Source organism: Caretta caretta, chromosome 2, assembly GCF_965140235.1.
Source record: "Caretta caretta isolate rCarCar2 chromosome 2, rCarCar1.hap1, whole genome shotgun sequence".
Lineage (NCBI taxonomy): Eukaryota > Metazoa > Chordata > Testudines > Cheloniidae > Caretta > Caretta caretta.
Window position 1 is genome coordinate 17,546,566 of NC_134207.1, and position 25,989 is coordinate 17,572,554.

The 25,989-nt window shown below is 42.7% G+C and overlaps 1 long non-coding RNA gene across 1 annotated transcript; it reads left to right on the forward strand.

Moving 5' to 3' along the window:
* Positions 1-4,474: 4,474 nt before the first annotated feature.
* Positions 4,475-17,591, forward strand: LOC125632850 (uncharacterized). The gene is made up of 5 exons (XR_012666679.1): positions 4,475-4,821; positions 7,225-7,355; positions 9,543-9,624; positions 13,151-13,362; positions 14,791-17,591. It is a non-coding gene; the product is annotated as an uncharacterized LOC125632850 (long non-coding RNA).
* The last annotated feature ends 8,398 nt before the right edge of the window (positions 17,592-25,989 follow it).

The following is a 25,989-nucleotide window of genomic DNA, read 5'->3' on the forward strand; positions in this document are numbered from 1 at the left end:
TCATTACAAGTTTGAACATTTTTAGTCTCTTCGCTTTTCCCTCGTTAAGGGACATTTGTTACTGTGGCCTCAGTCCTGTCCCTTCTGCAATCCTGAGTTGGGGCAGTGCTCAGGAGAATTATGGGGAGCGGAACCCTTTCCCTGGCCTGAGGAGCAGCAGCAGAGACTCAATTGCAGCCTCTGACCTTTTCAGCTTCCCCAGGTCAGAGGTGGATTAAGCGTTTGTGGGGCCCTGGGCCAGAGCAAGAGGGGGACCCTCCCCACCCTTTCCCCAGGCCCCCCATGCTCTAGCCAGGGAAATGGGGTTGGAGCATGGGGGCTTCCCCCACTCCCCAGCAGGAGTGCCATGACCCCCATCCCTGGCAGGAATACTGGGCAGGAAAAGTGGGTCGGAACACGGGTGTCTCTATTTTTCTGGGAGCCCCAAATTGGCCGAGCCCTATTGGCGAAGTGGCTAATTCACCACTACCCAGGTGGGTAAGTTTGGCCAGTGAATCTGCCGGTGGATTCATAAGCCATAACCCACCCACCTGTTTGGGTGGATGGAGCACAGATTCTCCCTCTTCCTCCAAAATAAATTCACTTATGAGGGCCCCCATGTTCTTCCTCATCCCCCACATGGGACTGTACCTGTTCCACTGACGTTCTGGCTTGGCAAGCCATGGAGTTGGGCAGATTACCCCAGTGGAAACAATAATGGCAATGGAACGAGTGGCGCTAGTATCACCCACAAGTAGAGCATAATGTAAATATGGCTATAATAGTTTTAATTGTATACCATGACTTGTGAAATGCAGTTTCTATGTGATGTTGCCATGACCAGACATGTGGGATCAGCTCTTCTTTGTCTATTTATTTCTATAGCAGAGGCAGAAACAACTGTTTTAGGTTGGCAAAATGTCCTCTGTGAGTGAGTACTGTCAAGGCTTCACCTGCCTTGTGGTGGGAAGAGGAGAGGCTCATGTGGTGACAATTCCCCCAGCTACAGCCAGTGAAATGAGTGAGGTGGAACAAACCACTGCGTTTGCTGCAGACATGCATCTGAAAGGCTTCCTGGTACAGAGTTTTTAATGACTGAGCAGCTGCACTGTGGAATGTCTCCTATTCTGGACTTTGTTGAAGGGTAGGAGTCAATAATTATTGTCCAAGCAACTGTTGTTCCATACTATCTCCAATGTTGGGATCTGTGGTTTGGCAAACGATTTCCCCCAGGTGTGTGACTAAATCAATTCCATCTATTTGTTCTTTATAAATGGGAATGCTGAAGTTCTGCAGTAATTTGAATACTTTACTCTGAGGAGTAGTTATTCTGAGTTTGCTCTGCTTCTAAAGTACAAATAAAACCCTGCAGGATGTCAGGAATCTAGGCATGAAATAAAGCAGCTGCAATATCTTTGGAATCAAATACAGTAAGGGGTTGGATGCCTAATATCAGCCCTCCTCAATAGTTACTGGTCTGCTAGCTCCAATGGGAGTATCCCTAGTAAACTCCCTTCCCAATGTATACCTTTCAATTCCTTTCTGTATCTTTGGGAGAAACTGGAAACCACCCTCGAATACCAACCGGGCAAAGTAGATGTGGCCAAATGATTTTACAAGACACCTGGTGGGCAGAAGGGAAGGACTATCCACTACTGGGGGAAATTACAACAGATCTATACACAGGAAAGAAACACCACTCTATGGGGTCCATCACTGGCCCTGTGCAATGGCAGGGAGATAGTGACAGCTGTGTAGGGGTGTAGGCCATGTGACCTAGTGGTTGGGGCAGGAGTCTGTCCTACCAGTTGACATAGAATCAGAGGACAGAACTAGAAGCATGGTCCGGGAAAAAGCCATAGCCAGGAGACAACCTGGAGGTGGCCAGATATTGGCCAGGCACCCTGCTGCAACATGCCTAGGCATCCCACAATACAGGCACAATCCCAATGCTCAATGTTGATTCTTTTCATCAGTGGAGAGGTGGGGACAGGCTCAGTTGACTTACACCAGTTTGGGGTCTGGCAGGGCAGCTGAGGCCTAAGGAGACAGAAGAGTTCTAGCCAGTGGAGGTCAGGTAGTGTGTCGTTTTTCTTGGGCTCCCTCTGTTAGCCATCATCCATCCTAATACAAAGATCAATTAAGGCTCCCAGGGTAGGTGCTTGAAATGGTGTCACTGAACAGCCTCATTCCAGTGGGTGTCTGCAGCCAGACATTGGAATTGTGCTGTGCATTTGGGAATGGATTAGGGACCCTCCCGGAGGGCATGGAGAGTAGCTTCTGCCATACGTTCTCAACTAGGGTCATCGAAGATGCCCACCATCGCCTGTACAAAGCTCTCAAAGTGTTCAAGGAGAGGACTGGACCCTTCCAGGAGCAGGACACCCACTTCAAGGCCTCTCTGTGAGCAGGCTAAGTACTAAACCCACTCTGGACTGATCTGTAGGGTGTGACTGTGACCGCAGTATGATCTCGAGCCAACATTGGTTAAGGAACTCACAAAACTTGGCATGACCACTGTCAAACTTACTGGGTAGGGGCAGCTTGGATGTAAGAGTTATGGGGCCAGAAAATGCTACCTGGGCCTGGAGGGCAGCATTCTGGTCATATTGTGCAGTGATCTGAGCCTGCATTTCCTGCGGGACCCCAACAGCATCCGAGAAGGTGGGTTGGGCTCTGGTTGGGGCCCTTCTGGAAGGGAGCGCCATGCCATAGGGTGAAGTCCCTTCTTGTAGTGGGCTGCTCATACACCGGGGTGTCAGCGGTGTGACCTAGTGGCTGGAGCAGAAGTCAGGGCCTAGTGATCAGAGCAGAATCAGAATGCAGAACCAGAGACATGATCAAGGGACAAGCCAATGGTCGGAGCCAGGAGCCAGGAATCAGGAGCTCAGAGGTAGGCAGGGACTAGAGTTGGAGAGCAGCAAGCCAGGGTTGGAACCAGGACCAGTGGAGAAAGCAGGTCTGGCAGTAGCTGCAGGCTGTGCAGCTGTTGATACAAGGCTTAAATGGTGATCTGTTGGCCCTTCTGTCCAGTCAGGGAGAATAATCACTTAGTGAGGGTTTACTGAGCTCAGATGAGCTGACTGGGTTGTTAGGCAGCTGTGCCCACAGCCAACTGAGCTCCTGACAACAGCTAAAGACAGAACAGGTCTTTGTCACACTGGCTGTGGTTCTTGCTGATATGGGATGGATATGTCTTCCTGTGGAGTCCATCAGCATCACTGCCGAACTGACTGCAGGGTTTGCTACAGAGCGAGGTGTGGCACTTTCGCAAAAGCAGAGCTTGAGTCTAACCCAAGCACGAACCATCATCACTTTACTTACTGCAAAAGAGCCAGAACTGAACTCATGGACAATCCTCAGTGCCACCTCTGGGCAGCTGGATCTGAACTGAGCATCACACTTGTCAGAAGTTGGAAAAGTAAAACACCTACTAGGTTGCTGAGTCCCAGTGCAGCAAAAAGTGCTTCCGCAGAGAGAGAGAGAGGCTATTGTGATAGCAGGCATTACCGAGTAATGCTGTTGCACATCATCTTCCGAGTTCTTTTTCTTTAGCATTCAAGCAAATTTTGACTCTTGGGAAGACATGGAATCATAGAAATATAGGCCTGGAAAAGACCTCAAGAAAAAGATTGACGTCATGGTGGATAATCAGCTGAACCTCAGGTCCAAGTGTAATGCGGTGGCCAAAAGAACTAGTATGATCCTGGAATGCATAAACAGGGGAATCTTGAGGTGGAGTAAAGAGGTTGTTCTTCCTTTGTGTTTGGCACTGGTGCAACCGCTGCTGGAATACTGAGTCTTGTTCTGGTGCCCACAACTCAAGAAGGATGTTGGTAAATTGGAGAGGGTTCAGGGAAGAGCCACAAGAATGATTAAAGGATTAGAAACCATGCCTTTTTGTGATAGGCTCAAGGAGCTCAATATATTCAGCTTAACAAAGAGAAGGTTAAGGGTGTTTTGTTTGCTATGTCTAAGTAATTATGTGCGGAACAAATATTGGATAATGGGCATTTCAATCTGACAAAGAAAGGAATAACACAGTCTAATGGCTGGAAGTTGAAGCTAGAAAAATTCAGACCAGAAATAATGCGTACATTTTTGACAGTGAGGGTAATTAACCACTGCAACAACTTACCAAGGCTCATGATGGAGTCTCCATCAATGACTATTTTAAAATCAGGATAGGATGTTTTTTCTAAAAGATATGGTCTAGGAATTATTTGGGGGAAGCTCTATGTCCTGTGTTGTAAAGGAGGTCAGACTAGATGATCACAATGGTCCCTTCTAGCCTTGGAATCTGTGAATCTAAGACATCACCTAGTTTGTGTCTCCTCACTGAGGCAGAATTAAGTATTCTGAGACCATTCCCAACCTGTCCTTAAAAACCTCCAGTGATGGAGATTCCCCAGCCTCCCTAGGTGACCTGTTCCATTGCTTAGCCTGCTATGTTCGTTTTCAGGTTATGCAGAAGCAGCTTTGTGCAGGAGGGATCTGTGTGAGCAGTAGGAGAGTTTGCTTTCTGCCTTGGGCTCTGATTAGAGTCAATTCTGGAGGCAGAGTTACTTCCTGGGAGCAGGTGTTAGTGTTGGGCTGAGATTCCTGGAAGAAAGGATTGCCCTGCATGCTGTCTGACTGCCTTATTTCAGGACTGGTGTATATGTTAAATAAAGAAAATTACACCTATATTATACCGAGACTCTGCATCACTGATTTCTCCTCTACTGGGAAACTGACTTGGAAGCTACCACGCAGCACAGGGATGATGCTCATGTCAGAAGAAATGGCTGTAATATTAAACAGATACTTGAGCTCAATCTGAAAATGACTTCGCTTTTTCAGGTATGATCTAAACATTAATCATTCTGAATAACAAAGAATCCTTGCACCCAGCATTACAAACATTTCAGGTACAAATGAGTTCATTTGTAATGAAAAGGTATATTATCTGCAACTCTGTTTCTCTTAGGTGGAATACTCCTCTTTTACTGAGGCTCTTTTACACTGATCTGGGCTCCTAAGAAATATGACTTTTCTACAGGAACATCTAGTTTATTTTTAACTATTCCTATTGTACATAATCTACTGGCTAGAAAATCTGAATGATGTCAGTGTGAGGTGGCTTCATGGTCTAGAGGAAAATGACAGAAATCCTTGCAATTTTATGCCAGATGGGTAGTAGGGATATTTTCGGGGAAGGGCATCCCAAGAAATCCTTGTGTTATAGAACTCTGATAAAGACCATTCAGTGGAGGCTTTCCAGTACTTGGTTTTCCTGAGGGCTTGTCTCCACTTACCGGGGGATCGACACGTGGCAATCGATCCACCAGGGGTTGATTTAGGAGGTCTAGGGAAGACCCCCTAAATTGACCGCCAATTGCTCTCCTGTTGACTCTGGTATTCCACTGGAATGAGAAGCATAAGGTAAGTTGATGGGAGAGTTTCTCCCATCGACCCAGCACAGTGTAGACACCACAATAAGTCGACCTAAGGTATGTCGACTCCAGCTACGTTATTCACATAGCTGGAGTTGCGTGACTTAGGTCGAGTTAGCCCCGTTGTGTAGACCTGCTCTGAGAGAGCTCTGTATTCTGCTTGCCTAGATGCTAGAGTGATGGTGGCCATATAAGCACATGATATAGATATCCATAGATAATTCAAATATATAAAAACCAATATAATAGTATGCTGCCATTAAATTAATCCTACCCCTTGAGTTCATCAGGACATAGTGCACAAAGCAGTTAATCACATGCTTAATTTTGAGCACCTGCTTAAAGTCCCATCAAATGTATGCCTTTTCTACAAAAGGATGGATTTCATTGCATCTTTAAAGTTCAGCATGTTTGATTGCTTTGCTGAATCCGGGCCCTGCCACATGATGTCAGGCATGAACTCTCAAAGGGTTCCCATTTTGAAGTCCTTGTCTTGGCGATGCGATGGTATGATAGTTGAATAGAGCTATGAAATGAGAAGAGAAAGGGATATTACTCGACAGCTGGCAAGGACAGTCTATTTGTTTAGGCCTGGGCAGCAGCTGGTGTGAGGAAAGGCAGGTCTGAAAAACAGTTTGGGGATTTTGTTGCTATGTGCTGATGAAGAGGTTTGTGGGCAGAAATAGACCAAAGTGATACATTGCACTCAGCCTGCAGTTATTTATTCATCTGGTTAAATTTTCTAAGCCACTTACAAGTAAAGGTATTTATAGTGCCTGGATAAAAGGGCAGAGACAGGCCTCAATAATTAATGATAAAATGTCTTGCATTTTGTCCCAGAGCTCTTTACAAATTGCACACAGGAATCACTTCACTGAACCAAAGTGCCTTTATTGCTGGCATGGAGTGCAGCACCTGTTAACAAACAGTTCACTAAACAATACTATTTAGGATAGGAAGTGAAGAACAGTATTGATAGCCAAACACCAGGTAATGTCCAGGGCAGATATAGAGATTGATTAGAGTTGTGGGGGGAGCTGGGGGGAGGCAGGAAGGGAAACCTATGAAAATGTAAAGAATACAGCTGAGTGAATTATTTGCAGGGCCTGGTGTAGTCAGTGTGTTCATCCTCTGTCTGCTTCTTGATACCGGCGAGCAGATCGCAATGTCTCACATTTATTCATTATTTGAATGCACTCAATGGATTTTCCTTGTGGTTTTTGTTATATCCTGTGGGTTGCTCATGAACAGGTCACTGAGTACTGGTGTTGTTTGATGTTCAAAATTAGTATTCCAAGACATCAAAAAATCAACATTAATGGTCCAGTGAGCTCCTCAGCCAGCTCTAAGTCTTGGATGCAAATTATCTGGACCTGCTGATTTTAAAATGTCTGACTTCAGTAGCTGCTGTTTAATATCCTGCTGAGATACTAGTGGAATGGAAAGAGTATTATCATATAATATGACTACATCTATCCCCTGCCCCCACCCCCAACCCAAATACAGAACAAAGATATTTATTGAAAACTTCTGTCTTTTCTGCGTTATTGATAAGTCTACCATTTCCGTCTAGTAACAGACCAATACAATTGTCAGGGTTCTTTTTGTTTCTAATTGTAATAGGGTACTTGGTGGGCCGAGGGGTCTAGTGGTTAGTGCCCACTCAGTCGTGGGGCAGTGGTGGGGAACCCAGGCCCGCACACTCCACACTCTGATTCAGGGTTCTAGGTGGGTCAGCATTTCGTCTTTGGGAAGGGCCCTCTGAACAACCTTCCCTGGCTTGCTTCCTGCCATTGCTTCTCTCCCTCAGGCTCTGGTCCCAGATAAGGAAAAAAAAGAAAAAGGAAAAGGAAAACAAACTGCCAACCCCAGATGGGCTCCACATACAGTCCTGTTCCTTCAGGGAGGCTTCTCCCACCCCTTTTGGCAAGAGCCTTCAGGGTAAGTCTGCATTCCTTCCCAGCCTCCCACTTCTGAGCTGAGTTGCTCCCCTTCTACCCTGTCTCCAGTAGGACCATGCTGTGCACATTTAGAGGGGCAGGGCTAGCTGGGCCCAGTATAGTCCTTTAACTCCTTCCATCCCAGTGTGGGGTTTGTATACCCCATCACACTAATATATTGAAAAAGCTCCTTTTCATTGTTCTGAACTCTGCTGGCCATAGATTTTGTCTGGTGTCCCTTTGCTTCCCTTATCAATTTTCAACAATTCCTAGCTTCCAATTCATATTTATTACTATCAACTTTCCCTTTCTTCCATTTGCTTTCACTTCCCCTCTAAACCAGGTTTTTTTTTTGTTTTTGTTTTTTTACTACAGCCTTTTTCCTTGATTGTGGCTTTTTAGGCATCTACTAAGGTGTTCTTAAACAATTTCCAATTGTTACTAACATTTTTCTGATTAAATTCTTCCTCCCAGCTGATTTGGCTCAATTATTTTCAGCTACGTGAAGTTGGCCCTTTTAAATATATATATAACTGGTCTGGACTTTATTCTGTTTGTCCAAATGCATGTAAGGAAAGCAGAATATTAAATTCTCAATCCTGTATGTGAATCTGAGATGAAAATTTTGCTCTTCCAGAGCTTGTTATGCTAGAAAAATCATAAATGTGGTGTAACTGCAAGTATAGAGAAAGGAAAACAATTTCCAGCACCTCGTTGGGACTAATATAAACTTCAGCTTCTGAAACAGGAGTGAATATTTTTTGTGTTTTGTCTCAGAATCGGGGTCAGCACCAGTTCACCTGCATCCATTGCCGACTCCCATTGTCAGGAACAGGACATTTTTCTGATGTAGACAAGGTCCAAGTTACCAACATCGTTATCCTGTTTATGCAGCAGCAGAATGGCTGATTTTAAAGGTGTCCCCCCCACCTTTTTTTGTTTGTATATTCATAGCATGCACCTGAACCGTGAATGATTAGTTTATCTTTCAGTGAAAATAAACTGTAATATATGTCTATGGAAAACAATGCAATGACTCAAAAAAAAAGGGCATGATGTGAAGAAATAGACTAGAGCCATTTCTACATTTGCATTCAAAAGTCTGCAAGAGAAGAGAAAGGCGAAAACACTTTGAAGTTTAACTACCAAATAAGTCTTCCAAGACTTCTTTACTGATACCTTTTCAAGTGAATGTTTTTCTCATCTTAAATCACCAGCCTCCTTTAAAAAAATGTTAAAAGAGTGAAGAAAAGTGTGATGAGTGCCCGTGCTTTTCATGAGTGAATGAATGCAAACAATTAGAGGGGTATTTCAGACTAAACACTCATGTAAAAGTTAAAACCCAAAGGAGGAATGATGGTACCTAGGGGGAGACCTTGCCAAAGTGCACTTGCTCACTGCTTCTCTGGGCTCTTCAATCTAGTAGGCAAAGATATAAGAAGATGAAGAGGCTGGAAGTTGAAGCTAGACAAATTCAAACTGGAAATAAGGTGAAAATTTTTGACAGTGAATGTAATTGACCATTGGAATAATTTACCAAGGGTCGTGGATTCTTTAGCACTGACCAGTTTAAAATCAAGATTGGATGTTTTTCTAAAAGATAAAAAGAAAAGGAGTACTTGTGGCACCTTAGAGACTAACCAATTTATTTGAGCATAAGCTTTTGTGAACTACAGCTCACTTCATCGGATGCATACTGTAGAAAGTACAGAAGATCTTTTTATACACACAAACCATGAAAAAATGGGTGTTTACCACTACAAAAGGTTTTCTCTCCCCCCACCCCACTCTCTTGCTGGTAATAGCTTATCTAAAGTGATCACTCTCCTTACAATGTGCATGATAATCAAGGTGGGCCATTTCCAGCACAAATCCAGGGTTTAGCAAGAACGTCTGAGGAATGGGGAGGGGGGGTAAGTAGGAAAAAACAAGGGAAAATAGGTTACCTTGCATAATGACTTAGCCACTCCCAGTCTCTATTCAAGCCTAAGTTAATTGTATCCAATTTGCAAATGAATTCCAATTCAACAGTCTCTCTCTGGAGTCTGGTTTTGAAGTTTTTCTGTTGTAATATCACAACTTTCATGTCTGTAATCGCGTGACCAGAGAGATTGAAGTGTTCTCCGACTGGTTTATGAATGTTATAATTCTTGACATCTGATTAGTGTCCATTTATTCTTTTACATAGAGACTGTCCAGTTTGACCAATGTACATGGCAGAGGGGCATTGCTGGCATATGATGGCATATATCACGTTGGTGGATGTGCAGGTGAGCGAGCCTCTGATAGTGTGGCTGATGTTATTAGGCCTTGTGATGGTGTCCCCTGAATAGATATGTGGGCACAGTTGGCAACGGGCTTTGTTGCAAGGATAGGTTCCTGGGTTAGTGGTTCTGTTGTGTGGTATGTGGTTGCTGGTGAGTATTTGCTTCAGCTTGGGGGGCTGTCTGTAGGCAAGGACTGGCCTGTTTCTCAAGATTTGTGAGAGTGTTGGATCATCCTTCAGGATAGGTTGTAGATCCTTAATAATGCGTTGGAGGGGCTTTAGATGGGGGCTGAAGGTGACGGCTAGTGGCGTTCTGTTATTCTCTTTGTTAGGCCTGTCTTGTAGTAGGTGACTTTTGGGAACTCTTCTGGCTCTATCAATCTGTTTCTTCACTTCCGCAGGTGGGTATTGTAGTTGTAAGAATGCTTGATAGAGATCTTGTAGGTGTTTGTCTCTGTCTGAGGGGTTGGAGCAAATGCAGTTGTATCACAGAGCTTGGCTGTAGATAATGGATCATGTGGTGTGGTCAGGGTGAAAGCTGGAGGCATGTAGGTAGGAATAGTGGTCAGTAGGTTTCCGGTATAGGGTGGTGTTTATCTGACCATCGTTTATTAGCACTGTAGTGTCCAGGAAGTGGATCTCTTGTGTGGACTGGACCAGGCTGAGGTTGATGGTGGGGTGGAAATTGTTGAAATCATGGTGGAATTCCTCAAGGGCTTGTTTTCCATGGGTCCAGATGATGAAGATGTCATCAATATGGCGCAAGTAGAGTAGGGGCGTTAGGGGATGAGAGCTGAGGAAGCGTTGTTCTAAGTCAGCCATAAAAATGTTGGCATACTGTGGGGCCAAGCGGGTACCCATAGCAGTGCCGCTGATTTGAAGGTATACATTGTCCCCAGATGTAAAATAGTTATGGGTAAGGACAAAGTCAGAAAGTTCAGCCACCAGGTTAGCCGTGACATTATCGGGGATAGTGTTCTTGACGGCTTGTAGTCCATCTTTGTGTGGAATGTTGGTGTAGAGGGCTTCTACATCCATGTTGGCCAGGATGGTGTTATCAGGAAGGTCACCGATGGATTGTAGTTTCCTCAGGAAGTCAGTGGTGTCTCGAAGGTAGCTGGGAGTGCTGGTAGCATAGACATCTGCTCTAGGAATTATCTGGGGAAAGTTCTGTGTCCTGTGCTATACAGGGAGGTCAGACTAGATGATCACAATATTCATGTCTGGCCTTGGAATCTACAAATCTAGAGAACATAAACTCTTGTGAGTAGGAGTCCTGTTTATGGTGGGAACATCGCATGTCTGAGTAGAAATCCTCTGTCAGGGATTGAAAGCAGAATTTTCTCTGAAGGCTCCCCAGAATTCAAACATGCATGCAGGGACAACTGACATATCTTGTCTAGCAATCAAATTCACAATGATACTAACCCTCATTAGAATAGGACACATTTAGGGACATTACATTCATTTAATAGAATCATAGAATCATAGAATATCAGGGTTGGAAGGGACCTCAGGAGGTCATCTAGTCCAACCCCCTGCTCAAAGCAGGACCAATCCCCAATTAAATCATCCCACCCAGGGCTTTGTCAAGCCTGATCTTAAAAACTTCTAAGGAAGGAGATTCTACCATCTCCCTAGGTAACGCATTCCAGTGTTTCACCACCCTCCTAGTGAAAAAGTTTTTCCTAATATCCAACCTAAACCTCCCACACTGCAACTTGAGACCATTACTCCTTGTCCTGTCCTCTTCTACCACTGAGAATAGTTTAGAACCATCCTCTCTGGAACCACCTGTCAGGTAGTTGAAAGCAGCTATCAAATCCCCCCTCATTCTTCTCTTCTGCAGACTAAACAATCACAGTTCCCTCAGCCTCTCCTCATAAGTCATGTGTTCCAGACCCCTAATCATTTTTGTTGCCCTTCGCTGGACTCTCTCCAATTTATCCACATCCTTCTTGTAGTGTGGGGCCCAAAACTGGACACAGTACTCCAGATGAGGCCTCACCAATGTCGAATAGAGGGGAACGATCACGTCCCTCGATCTGCTCGCTATGCCCCTACTTATACATCCCAAAATGCCATTGGCCTTCTTGGCAACAAGGGCACACTGCTGACTCATATCCAGCTTCTCATCCACTGTCACCCCTAGGTCCTTTTTCACAGAACTGCTGCCTAGCCTTTCGGTCCCTAATCTGTAGCGGTGCATTGGGTTCTTCCATCCTAAGTGCAGGACCCTGCACTTATCCTTATTGAACCTCATCAGATTTCTTTTGGCCCAATCCTCCAATTTGTCTAGGTCCTTCTGTATCCTATCCCTGCCCTCCAGCGTATCTACCACTCCTCCTAGTTTAGTATCATCCGCAAATTTGCTGAGAGTGCAATCCACACCATCCTCCAGATCATTTATGAAGATATTGAACAAAACCGGCCCCAGGACCAACCCCTGGGGCACTCCACTTGACACCGGCTGCCAATAGACATGGAGCCATTGATCACTACTCGTTGAGCCCGACAATCTAGCCAACTTTCTACCCACCTTATAGTGCATTCATCCAGCCCATACTTTTTTAACTTGCTGACAAGAATACTGTGGTAGACCGTGTCAAAAGCTTTGCTAAAGTCAAGAAACAATACATCCACTGCGTTCCTTTATCCACAGAACCAGTAATCTCATCATAGAAGGCGATTAGATTAGTCAGGCATGACCTTCCCTTGGTGTTTCTTTCTGGATGTCTCAAAAATTAGAGAGTTGAAAGAAAACAATAAAAATGTACTCAGAGTTAAGATGAAATGAACGAAACATATATTTAATTTTGGATAAATTATGACTGTTATAGCTCGCTCTTGTAAACACTTACACAATTTATCTCATAAATTGTCTCAATGGGATTTTAGTGACCAGGTTGGCTCTCATATGCTGTGGTGATGGGGGGCCAAATAAGTAACCAGTTAGATAGCTGACTATTCATATGAGTAAAGCTACTCATATACATATATGCATAAAATGAATTAATAACCCCTATAGCCATGCAGCTTTGTATTGATTCCAACATTGATCAGCTCCTGAATAGCACACTTTAGCCTTCTTCATTAAGTGTGCAACATTTTCTTGAACATAGTTTCAATATTGTTCATGAGTGTAATCCTTGCATACCTTGTGCACATCTAAAAATCCTTGTATATCTGCTTTTGTTTTCATATAGATGAATTACAATTGTATCTTTTTTGTGGTGCTGTGGAGGGTGATAAAGTGTGTAGGATGCTGGAGACATCTTTATCATGCCTGAAATTATTGTTAATAGACTACAAGAGACAGCTACCCAGATGAATCAAAACACAATCTGTGTAACCTAATTTCTGGTTTATAATATACTGCTGTTAACACTAGCTTCAACAATGGCATGATATACATCTTTTAAACTTAATTATTCTCTTACAATCTAGCCTAGAATTGGTTGTGAAAGCTGCAAATCTGTCTTATTGCCTTCTAATTATTTATATGTCTAATCTGTCTAATTGTCTTTCAGCTAATCTACCCAATTGCCTCATCATTAGTAAGGATCCTAGCACATGGTGGGCACTGTACTAATAGAAGATAAATAATGATGATCACTGATAATTATTTAGGGTGACTATGTGAACCAGAGGCTTGCTGCAGAATTTGTTCACTGAAAAGAGTGCCAAGTCCCTCTGCTGGAATCCAGTAAGAGAAATGTCATCTACAATATTACTTACACTTGTGAGTATAAATTATTTCGGTCACTCATTCTGTGATGATGACATTGTAATAGAAGTTCCCCAACCAATAATACCCCTGTGGAATGACTAAGGGGGTTTGTCAAGTATGTGAGAGATAAAGTCCTACCCAGGGAATTCAGTGTTTATGGAGACAAGTGAATTTCAAAGCAACTGCCATGCCATATAACTGGAGGAAAGCAAATGACAGGAAAGGATGATGTAGGTGACAGTGTTGAAAAGGAAACACCCAAGTCTCATGTATCTCAAGTACCCAAGTCTTGCATGTAACTCATGGCGTATTCCCCATCCCAAACGTAATGTAGTTCTCCCCTAAAACAAAAGCAAGTGTGATGTTGAATGTGACCTGACATACCCCATTACGAAATGCCACTGTGTTAATCTTCAAATGGAATCTTTTCTAACAGTGACAGGTTTCAGAGTAACAGCCGTGTTAGTCTGTATTCACAAAAAGAAAAGGAGTACTTGTGGCACCTTAGAGACTAACCAATTTATTTGAGCATGAGCTTTCGTGAGCTACGGCTCACTTCATCATCTTGAAGTGAGCTGTAGCTCACGAAAGCTTATGCTCAAATAAATTGGTTAGTCTCTAAGGTGCCACAAGTACTCCTTTTCTTTTTTCTAACAGTGAGATTCCCTTCCAGAAACTCTGTGGGGTGTTGATGGGTGCTGCATGGGGAAACATTCCTCAAGTGCTTTGCCAAAGGGTGTGAAGTAACACAGCTAGTAGGCAGTGAACAGAGTTAATTCTGCCAACTCTTCCTTCAATTAAGGAAATGGAATCTAAAGTCATGTAGTCATGTTCCCAGTAGTGTATCATTTACTCTGAGGCAACAGATTCCCTTTTTTACAAAAGATGTGTAAAGAGGAGAGCGACTGGAGGATAGTTCACATGAATAATATATGTTGCTAATATAGCCTCTCTTTCTGCTTCTAGAATATATGCAAACAGATTGTGACTTTTTCACATTTACTCATTATGTGAATTCATTCAATGGCTATGTTTTCCAATTTTTAACTGTATGGGCTGATCACAAATATTCAAAAATCTCAGCTGTTTGCTGAGTTCTGATTGGTTAGATAAGTCACATGGTGTTTCTGATCCCTGACTGGATAGGCACTCTGTCATATCAGGCACAAATACTTGTGTATACAAATTGACAGTTCAATGTCTATGAAAACTCAATGCATGAAACTCTGAAATTTGCCTTTCGCCATCAGTAAAATTCAGTTTGAACATTTGCAGAAAGAAACACGAAAGGTGTCTGAACACAGTGGGGATGAATTCTTTGAAATTCAAACAAATATTTGCTGAGAATTCTTTGTATTATTCACCCAGTTTTTGGAGCACAAGCAACAGAAAACAATACAAATAATATACCAATATTTCTTGCTTTTGCCTCTCATGCAGATTTGCTAGATGTCGACACCATAGATTTTGGGCAGTCTATTCTTCATCTTCCTTTCATTCTCCTGTTTTGTGAGCAGTTGCCTTCTCAACTCTCATCCATACGAGGTTGCTGCTGTAAGGCTGAATGTAAATCTCTAAATTTTAGGCTCACATGGGACAAGGAATGCGTATTTGGCTTTAACTAAAGCTGATATGGAGATATGACCGTCATTGGGGAATGTGTTGAGGATCTATTCTATAAAACAGTTTGTGCTGCAGTTTTTGGATCTGTTTAAGATGAGGGCATCAATTTTCTCTTTTGTAATTCAGAAAGGCCAAGTGTCATGAACATGATATTGATAAGGTACAGTAATGTGCAATGGTTTCTCTTTGGGTTTTGCAGACAGTTGCTTTCCCCTTTGTTTTATCAGGATACCCTGAGCATTTACTCTAGTAGCTTTAGATTTGGGCAACAGCAGCTTAGGTGTCAACTCTGTGGAATCTGTACAGCATGCCATACACTGCATTCTTTAAAGGCACTAGGAAAAAGGATGCCACAAAAGGTGCACGGTCACCTGTGAAAAGGTTACTGAGAGTGATTGCATTTGATAGTATGGCGAGGAAATAAATGGCATGCTCAAAAATTCCTCTCTCAGGCCATTTGGAATCATGATCGTTCAGGTGTCAGAGCACTTTCAGCTGCTGTTACATCAGAGTTAAAGCTGTATTCCCATACACATAGAATAAGAAATAACTCAGATATCACTATGTGATAACTTTGGTTGCATGTTGTCTGTTCAGTGGTGAACACTACAATGAAGGTGTTGTTACGATTAGTTATTTGTATTACAGTAACGCTTAGGAAGCTCTGTCAAGGAGCTGCGCCCCATTGTGCTAGGCGCTGCACAGATGAATAAAGAAGACAGCCTCTCCCCCAGAAAACTTACAGTCTAGGTGTCAGAAAGGGCGTGACAAGTGGACAAAAGAGATAAATGGGTTGGGATGACCAGGTAACCACATGAGCAGTTTTGCAGAAAAATGAGACTCTTGTCTTGCTGCTTGACCGACAGTAAAAACAATCACTCTGGCTATGTGGTCTGGAAGAGCCCTACACAAAACACTGAATCCATCTGATATCTTAGCAAAAAACAGCCACTTTTCTCTGCCCAGTTTTCACTGTGTGTGTTTGGCTGAGCATTGGCTGAATGTTAAAATGTGACTCCAGAGAGAAGAGTGGTCTTTATACATTTCAGGTTTAGGAGAAACTGCAAGCACCTTATAGTATTCTGAGATGAATCCTTCTATCCCATTAACTTTGCATTTCTCCTTGCAGACTCAGGGCAGCAAGCAATATCCACTGCCATCTGTCACAGCACACTAGCAAATTAAGGTGGAGAGAGTCTAGTCAGTAGCTTACTGCAGGTTGGGGACCAGTGACAGGAGACAGAGAGATGAGCAGAAAGCATGTCAGGAGTGATTGCCAGGGCAGTTGTAGAGCGCTCTGACAAAGATTGATGAAGACGGCTTGTCCTTATGGGCTGGCCTTGGATCACTTTAGCATGACATATAAGAATGTTCCTTGGTCTGTGTACAGCCAACAGATGCCTTTGGTCCAGGCCAGGGAAAGACAAATGGAGAGAGATAAAAAATATAACAAGGGATACACAAAGGGAAAGAAAGGGGAAAGACAGAGCTGCATCCCCCTGCTCACTGCGTGTCAGGTGTATATGAAGAAAGAAGCAGAGCATTCCCCATAAAGCTAATTTTTCAGCAGTGGTTTTGTCAGTGGACATTTGAAGTTGAGAGGAAAGATTTTTCTTTCTCTCATTAACAGAAAATAACCCCTCTGCCCCTTTACACCTCAGAGTGCTTTAGCATGAACTGGGTCCTTCTGTCTAAATTCACGAGGGCACTTTGGACAACTATGCAGAGCAAACTATAATTCACCCAACTATTCTGTGCTAGAGCATTCTATGATAATCGATACCCAGTCTTCCCTTATAGCCCCTGTGACGTTGCACCCCATAAGGCTTTATGGAAATATGCTTATGAATGTATATATGACATAACTGGAATATGTTTTATGCTACATATTCCATGTAACATATCTCTGTAAAGGTTATGATCTACTGAATCTATTCATTCTATTTGTATGCATGTATCATTTTTGTATTCGAAGTTATGAATATCGGCTGTGTACTTGCTTGATTTTTAAGTAGCCTTAGTAAAGCATTTGGTCAACTTCTTGAGAAAGGAATGTGCAAATTAAGTGCCCAATCAAGAAGTACTTAAGGTACAATGGATCTTGGAAGGCTCCAAACCAAATAAGAAGTCTACATGAGGATGTTCAAGGTAGCATGTGAACCATGGCTGCTACCTGTAAGTTTTGAGTCATGCATGGACATGTGATTTGCCCATGTGACTCCAAAACTCCATCTTGGAGCTGGAATTCTACACAGGGGGAGGGAGGTGTATCCACCCACAAGAGAAAGTCTATTTAAACCCCTGGGAGATCCCTCCATTTTGTCTTCAGCTGGCTAAAGAGATAGCCTCTCCACCCGCAAGGATACCTGAAAGAAACTGGAACAAAGGACAGTAACTACAGAGGGTGTGAGTGATTGCTGGACCCAGACTAAAAGGAGACTAGTCTGTAAAATGAAGCTTACTGGAACTCCTCTGAGAGTGAGGTTTTATCTGTATTCAGTTTTCTTACTGTATTACACATAGACTTGCGTGTTCTATTTTATTTTGCTTGGTAATTCACTTTGTTCTGTCTGTTACTACTTGGAACCACTTAAATCATACTTTCTGTATTTAATAAAATAACTTTTTACTTATTAATTAACCCAGAGTATGTATTAATACCTGGGGGGGGGGGGAGAAAACAGCTGTGCATATCTCTCTATCGGTATTATAGAGGGCGAACAATTTATGAGTTTACCCTGTATAAACTTCATACAGGGTAAAACTGATTTATTTGGGGTTTGGACCCCATTGGGAGTTGAGCATCTGAGTGTTAAAGATAGGAACACTTCTTAAGCTGCTTTCAGTTTAAGCCTACAGCTGTTAGGGGACGTTGTTCAGACCTGGGTCTGGGTTTGCAGCAGGCTAGTGGATCTGGCTCAAACCAGGCAGGGCACTGAAGTCCCAAGCTGGGAGGGCAGGGAAAGCAGGGGCAGAAGTAGTCTTGGCAAATCAGTTGGCAGCCTCAAGGGGGTTTCTGTAATCCATCCATCACAGCCCCCTCTACCACTTGTTTGTTATCCTCCAGTTATGTCTTAGTGTTTTAGTACCCCATTCAAAGCCCACTGACAGTTAATGAAAAGACTCCCATTTACTTCAGTTGGCTTTGGATCAGGATGGAAGTTTTACCATTGCAATTTACCTGAAGTTAATAGAAGGCTTTCCATTGGCTTCCCTGGGAGTTGGATCAGACGCTTAGATTGTAAGTTCTTTGGGGCAGGGACGGTCATTTACTATAATGTTTTACATCCTCCTAGCACAATGGGGCCCTGACCTGGTTAAGATCTCTAGGTGCTACTGCAATTTCCATAGTAAAGACATTCTCTCTTGCCTTTCAGGAATGTGAAGCTCATGATAAAGTATTCACATAATATTCATTGACAATATTTTTTGCTGCAAAAAAATATTTAGACAAGACACTTCGTGACAGTGAGGTTAGATAAAAACAAGAGAGAGAGAACAGAGCAATTATTCTTTCCATTCTAATATGTTAAAGAGCCTTCCAAAAGGTCTATAATTTAGTTCCAAATTTGTCCTATTGTTGAGCTTATGAGAAGAGATATGATTTAGTGATTCAAGCTTATTTTTGGGAGTTGAAAGTTCTGGTTTCAACTCACAGACTCAAACCTTGAGCAAGTCACTTGAGAAATGCAAATCAATGAACTTATCTAATGCTGATTTGCTTCAGGTGTTGGGAGGCTTAATTTGTTTAGGTTTGTAAGTCTGAGTTGTCTTCGAAAGCATTTTTCATCTGAGGAAAATAAATATTATATATCTGCTGTACTAGAGAACTTAAATATCCCAGCAATGGGCATCTTATAAATTAGATAGATGTGGCAAGTAGTTAGATTTGGAGGAAACTTCACTAGCAAATTGGTCATCTGAATCCTATAGGTAGGATATTAAATTCTTGGACTGCATGTGAGCTATGAGGTCTTGTCCTATTAGACACTCAATAGAGGAATTTAACCCATTGCTGGGACTAGAAAACCTCATGCCTGTTTAACTCTGTGAGAGTACATTCTAATGCTTTCTTAGAAAGTACCACTCCTGCTACTGATGCTAGCATTTGCCTACCAACCCAGCAGTGCTTCCTCCCATTCCCTCTTCTCCGAAGGAACGGAACAGGCTTTCGCTGCGTCCATTTTGTTTTTCACTTCTTCCAGTTCTGGAACTGGTTGTCTTGGCAACAGCATTGTTTGCACTTTAAAGGGGCTTTTCCTCAATACCAGAGATATGTTGTCTATCAAGGGCCCCACTTTGGAAAGTAGATTTCTCTTTCCTTTCTAGCTAGCACGCAGGTAAGCCAGGGGAGGAAAAATCCCCTTAGCACTAATACCTACATGCTTCCTTTCTCACAGACTAGGAGGATAAAATAGACTGCCTTTAAATCTTTGAAAACTGGCTATGGGTAATACCCAAAGCCAGGCAGAACTCATATCTCCTAAGACCTACTCCAGTGCGCTATCCTCTAGATCACATGGCCTCCCACATAGAAAGCCCCTGTACAGGAGATTGCTTTGGAGGAATATCTTGGTTAATAAAACCTTTGTTAAATAAATTGCCTCAAGGGACGAACTGCCTCTGTATCCATACTTCCTACTAGCTTTGCCTCTCCCTGTACTCCCAAACCAAGGCTTTTATAACTGCAGGCAGAGGCCAAACAAAGCCCAGTTGAACCGAGCCCTTCTCTTGCTCCACCCCATTTAGGTCCAACAAGGTCCCTTATACAATTAGACCCAGCAGTGCTCCTCACTCCTCGCTCCTAGGTGACTGCTCTCCCACAGGGAAAGACTGGTTGACTGAGGATATGTGGCCAGTGGGCTCGGGGGAGAGAACAGGTGAGCAGGCCAAGCAAGAAGGTGGGCTAAAACCAGTGAGGGATGGGAGTGAATAGATCTCAGAGAGGTGGGATTTGGCATGGGGCTCTTTCCAGAGGAGTCAGGGGGATCAGGGAAGTAGTAGGCAGGTCAGGGTGCTCTGCAGTAGGTTCCTGGAAGGCTAGTAGGTGGGAGGAAGAGATCAGGAGCCTGAGGGAGTCAGAGCATGTTGTGAAGAAGGATGAGCAAACTGGGAGCAGCCTAGGATTTACCTGTCTCAGGTGGATGGTAGTTAAAAATCGAAGGAAGAGATTTTTCAAGGCACAAAAGGATTCCCACAGAATGTTCACGGGAGTTGCGTGTCTAACTGCAGTTGTGCCCTTGAAAATTGCCCCTTAAACTAGTATCAGGCAGAAGAGACTCCCTTAAATGGTTGGTCCCGGAATAATTTGTTAGCAAATCTTTTACCTGCCTGGTAAATCCCAAATCCTCTCTACTTCCCTGCCCCCATGCAGTGAGAAAGGCCTCATATTAACATCAAAAAGAGTGGGACTTAGGCAGGAAACGTTGGAAATAGTCACCCCAGTCTTTCTCTTAGCTCCCGCTCAAAAGTTAACTCTGCTTATGATACCCACTCTTCAGTCCAACCCACCTAAACTGAATAGCAGTGCTAGACAGAGCTGGCCCCCTTGCGTCCAAAAAGATCCTTCAGAGGCCAGACTGTGGTTGGTATTGTGCAGATGCCTGTCCTTTGCTCCTTGTGCCTCAGCCTATGGGGCAACCGTGATATATCAGAGGAGCAGAATCACTACTCCATTACTTGGAGGTAGGGATGGAGTAAGGAACAGGCTGGCTGGGGCTATGGTTCCCTGGCATGTCGTGCCTGGCACCCCCAGGAAGTATTCTGGCCGAGTCCACCAGATTTCCTCCTGGGGCTTCCACTGCAGCACTCATACCTCGTATTTCAAAACAGGCCTTAAAACACAATCTATGAAGTTAGTGCTGCCATCCCAGGCATCCAGTAGAGTGATGATTCAATCCGCCCATGCTGTATTTGGAAGGCTATTACAATAAATCTGCTGTTTTGATGCTTTTCACCTTAAGGATGGTCTCCTATCTACATTACTTAAAGTATCTAACGCTACCCTTCAATGTTTTTGCTGTTGAGCAATTTGGTCGCTTGTTCTACCTGACAAATTATTGTCACTTGAGACCACTAGATTCAATTGCAACTTAAGACATTGATTTATCATACTCGCCTTGGTGAGATAGTATAACTAAGATTTGCTCTAATGACATACAGGTGATGACAATACTTCTGTACTGAGCCATGCTTTTAGCAGCCATAATCAATTGTTCCTTCTGACATCAGAAAGCCATAAAACAGTAACTACAGACTGATGAGTTATAAAACGCCCTGGTATATCAGAGACATGAGCACTCTTGGGATTTCAGAACAAATTATCTTAGACAAAATTATATTTAACATTTATGGAGCTCCCTTCATCCAGAAGGAGTCCAAGGCACTTCTAACTGTAATAGAAAATGATACATAAAGATCCTCATGGTTGATATGCAGCCTTCTCTGGGCTAAGCTGGAGTGTAGCAGTTGTTTAACAATTCACAGCAACTCTACCCAAGCATGCACTGTACTTTCTGAGCTCTACTGCTGACTTTCTGTGTGACCTTTGGCAAGTCATTTCACATGTCTGTGCCTCAGTTTCCCCATCTGCAAATTGCCTGATCCTGCAACCCTTACTCACTTGATGAGACCAAGTGAAGTCAGTGGCATTATTTTGATTAAGTGATGTTGCTCATGTGAGTAGGGTTTGCAGGTTCTCTCTCTCCGTTTATGTATTGATACCATGTTCATCATGGACTGTGTGAGCCATACCTTTGAGACATAGCATATGGAATTTAGCATTTCCATCACACTATGCCAAGATTAACTCATTTATCATTGTCATGCTCCTGCAAGATAGGTAAATAATAGTATTATCCTGATTTTACAGATGGGAAAACTGAGGCAGAGAAGTTAAGTGTCTTGACTGATGCTGAAGAGAGAGTCAGTGTAAGACCCAGGATTAGAACATAAGGGTCACTTGCTTTCAGTCATATGCTTAGCCCACTAGAATTGGCTACCTGTCATACTATCAAGACGGTTACCCCATTAGCCAGAGTTCACATTGAACATAAGAATGGCCATAGTGGGTCAGACCAATGGTCCATCTAGCCCAGTATTCTGTTTTCTCTCAGTGGCCAGTGGCAGATGCTTCAAAGGGAATGAATAAAACAGGGCACTTTTTAAGTGATCCATACCGCTGTCATCCAGTCACAGCATCTGGCAGTAAGGGGCTTAGAGACACCCAGAGCATGGGATTGCATTACTGACCATCTTGGCTAATAGACATTGATGGAGCTATTCTCTAGGAATTTATCTATTTGTTTTTTAACCCAGTTATGCTTTTAGTCTTCACAACATCCCCTGGTAATGAGTTCCACAAGTTAACTGAGTGTTATGTGAAGAAGTACTTCCTTTTGTTTGTTTCAGACCCGCTGCCCATTAATTTCATCAGGTGACCCCTGGTTCTTGTGTTATGTGAAGGGGAAAACAACACTTTCTCCCCACCGTTCATGATTTTATAGCCCTCTATCATCTCCCCCCTCAGTCATCTCTTTTCCAAGCTGAACAGTCCCAGTGATTTTATTCTCTCCTCATATGGAAGAAGTTCCATACCCCAATCATTTTTGTTGCCCTTCTGTGTACCTTTTCCAAGTCTCATATATCTTTCTGAGATGAGGTGACAGAACTGCAGGCAGTATTCAAGATGTGGGCATCCCATGGGTTTAGAAAGTGGCATCATGATATTTACTGTCTTATTATCTATCCCTTTCCTCATGTTTCCTAACATACTGTTAGCTTTTTTGTCTGCTGCTGCATATTGAGCGGATGTTTTCAGAGAAGTAACCACAATGACTCCAAGTTCTCTTTCTTGAGTAGTAACAGCTAATTTAGACTCCATCATTTTGCATGTATAGTTGGGATTATGTTTTCTAGCGTGCATCACTTTGGTTTTATCAACATTGAATTTCTTCTGCCATTTTGTTGCCCAGTCACCCAGTTTTGTGAGATCCCTTTGTAACTCTTTGAATTTAACTATCTTGAGTAATTTGTAACATCTGCAAACTTTGCCATCTCACTTTTACCCCTTTTTCCAGATCATTTATGAGTATGTGGAACAGCACTGGTCCTGGAACAGACACCGTTGGGGGACCCTGCTATTTACCTCTCTGCATTCTGAAAATTGACCATTTATTCCTACTCTTTGTTTCCTTTCTTTTAAGGAGTTTCTGATCCATGAGAGGACTTTTTCTTTTATCCCATTACTACTTAGTTTGTTTAAGAGTCTTTGAGGAAGGGTTTTGCAAGGCTTTCTGAAAGGTCAAGTACAATATATCCACTGGATCACCCTTGTCCACATGTTTTTGACCCTCAAATAATTCTAATAGATTGGTGAGGCATAATTTCCTTTTATGAAAGCTGAATTGACTCTTCCCCAACAAATTGTGTACATCTAGGTATCTGATCATTCTGTTCTTTACTATAGTTTCAACCAATTTGCCTGGTACTGAAGTTAGACTTACTGGCCTGTAATTGCCATGATCACCTCTGGAGCCTTTTTTAATAATTGGCATCCCATTAACTATCCTCCAGTCATCTGGTACAGAAGCTGATTTAAGCGACAGTTTACACACCACAGTTAGTTGTTCTGCAATTTCATATTTGAGTTCATTCAGATCTCTTGAGTGAATCATATCTGGTCCTGCGGACGTCTTACTGTTTAATTTATCACTTTGTTCCAAATTGAAACAAATTGATGAATTGTTTCTTAGATTGAGGAATTGCTTCCCACCATCAGCAGAAGTCTGAATAGCAATACACCATAATAGAGGCTCAACTTAAATGTATACCCCAAATTAAAAAACACAGTAAAAGAACTAAAAAAGAGCCACCGTGGCTTAACAACTATGTAAAAGAAGCAGTGAGAGATAAAAAGCCATCTTTTAAAAAGTGGAAGTCAAATCCTAGTGAGGTAAATAGGAAGGAGCATAAACACTGCCTAATTAAATGTAAAAATGTAATAAGAAAAGCCAAAAGGAGTTTGAAGAACAGCTAGCCAAAAACTCAAAAGGTAATAACAAAACGTTTTTTAAGTACATCAGAAGCAGGAAGTCTGCTAGACAACCAGTGGGGCCCCTGGATGATCAAGATACACAGGGAGCACTTAAAGACGATAAAGTCATCACGGAGAAACTAAATTAATTCTTTGCTTCAGTCTTCACAGCTGAGGATGTTAGGCAGATTCCCAAACCTGAGCCATCTTTTGTAGGTGACAAATCTGAGGAATTGTTACAGATTGAAGTGTCACTAGAGGAGTTTTTGGAATTAATTGAGAAACTTAACAGTAACAAGTCACCGGGACCAGATGGCATTCACCCAAGAGTTCTGAAAGAACTCAAATGTGAAATTGCCGAATTATTAACTATGGTTTGTAACTTGTTCTTTAAATCAGCTACTATACCCAATGACTGGAAGATAGCTAATGTAATGCCAGTATTTAAGAAGGGCTCTAGAGGTGATCCTGGCAATTACAATTGTGTCAGTACCGGGCAAATTAGTGGAAACAATAGTAAAGAATAAAATTGTCAGACACATAGAAGAACATAAATTTTTGTGCAAAAGTCAACCTGGTTTCCGTAAAGGGAGATCATGTTTTGCTAATCTATTAGAGTTCTTTGAGGGGGTCAACAAACATATGGACAAGGGGGATCCAGTGGACATAGTGTATTTAGATTTCCAGAAAGCCCCTCACCAAAGTCCCTCACCAAAGACTCTTATGTAAATTAAGTTGTCACGGAATAAGAGGGAAGATCTTTTCATGGACTGAGAACTGGTTAAAAGACAGGGAACAAAGGGTAGGAATAAATGGTAAATTTTCAGAATGGAGCGGGGTAACTAGTGGTGTAACCAAGGGTCAGTCCTAGGATTAATCCTATTCAACTTATTCATAAATGATCTGGAGAAATGGGTAAACAGTGAGGTGGCCGAATTTGCAGATGATACTAAACTGTTGAAGATAGTTAAGACCAAAGCAGACTATGAAGAACTTCAAAAAGATCTCACAAAACTAAGTGATTGGGCAACAAAATGGCAAATGAAATTTAATGTGGATAAATGTAAAGTAATGCACATTGGAAAAAATAACCCCAACTATACATACAATATAATGGGGGCTAATTTAGCTACAACTAATCAGGAGAAAGATTTTGGAGTCATCATGGATAGTTCTCTGAAGACATCCACCCAGTGTGCAGCGGCAGTCAAAAAAGCAAAAGGGATGTTAGGATAGCGAATAAGACGGAAAATATCTTATTGCCCTTATATAAATCCATGGTACTCCCACATCTTGAATATTGGGTGCAGATGTGGTATCCTCATCTCAAAAAAGATATATTGGCATTAGAAAAGATTCAGAAAAGGGCAACTAAAATGATTAGGGTTTGGAACGGGTCCCATGTGAGGAGAGATTAAAGAGGCTAGGACTTTTCAGCTTGGAAAAGAGAAGACTGAGGGGGGATATGGTAGAAGTATATAAAATCATGAGTGATGTGGAGAAAGTGCATAAGAAAAAGTTATGTACTTGTTCCCATAATATAAGAACTAGGGGCCACCAAATGAAATTAATGGGTAGCAGGCTTAAAACAAATAAAAGGAAGTTCTTCTTCACTCAGTTCAGAGTCAACCTGTGGAACTCCTTGCCTGAGGAGGTTGTGAAGTCTAGGACTATAACAGGGTTTAAAAGAGAACTGGATAAATTCATGGAGGTTAAGTCCATTAATGGCTATTAGCCAGGATGGGTAAGGAATGGTGTCCTCAGCCCCTGTTTGTCAGAAGGTGGAGATGGATGGCAGGAGAGAGATCACTTGATCATTACCTGTTAGGTTCACTCCCCCTGGGGCACCTGGCATTGGCCACTGTCGGTAGACAGGGTACTGGGCTGGATGGACCTTTGGTCTGACCCAGTATGGCCATTGTAATGTTCTTATGTTCAATCGCTCTCCCAGCCACAAAAAGGTCCTGGCAAAAATCAGGGAC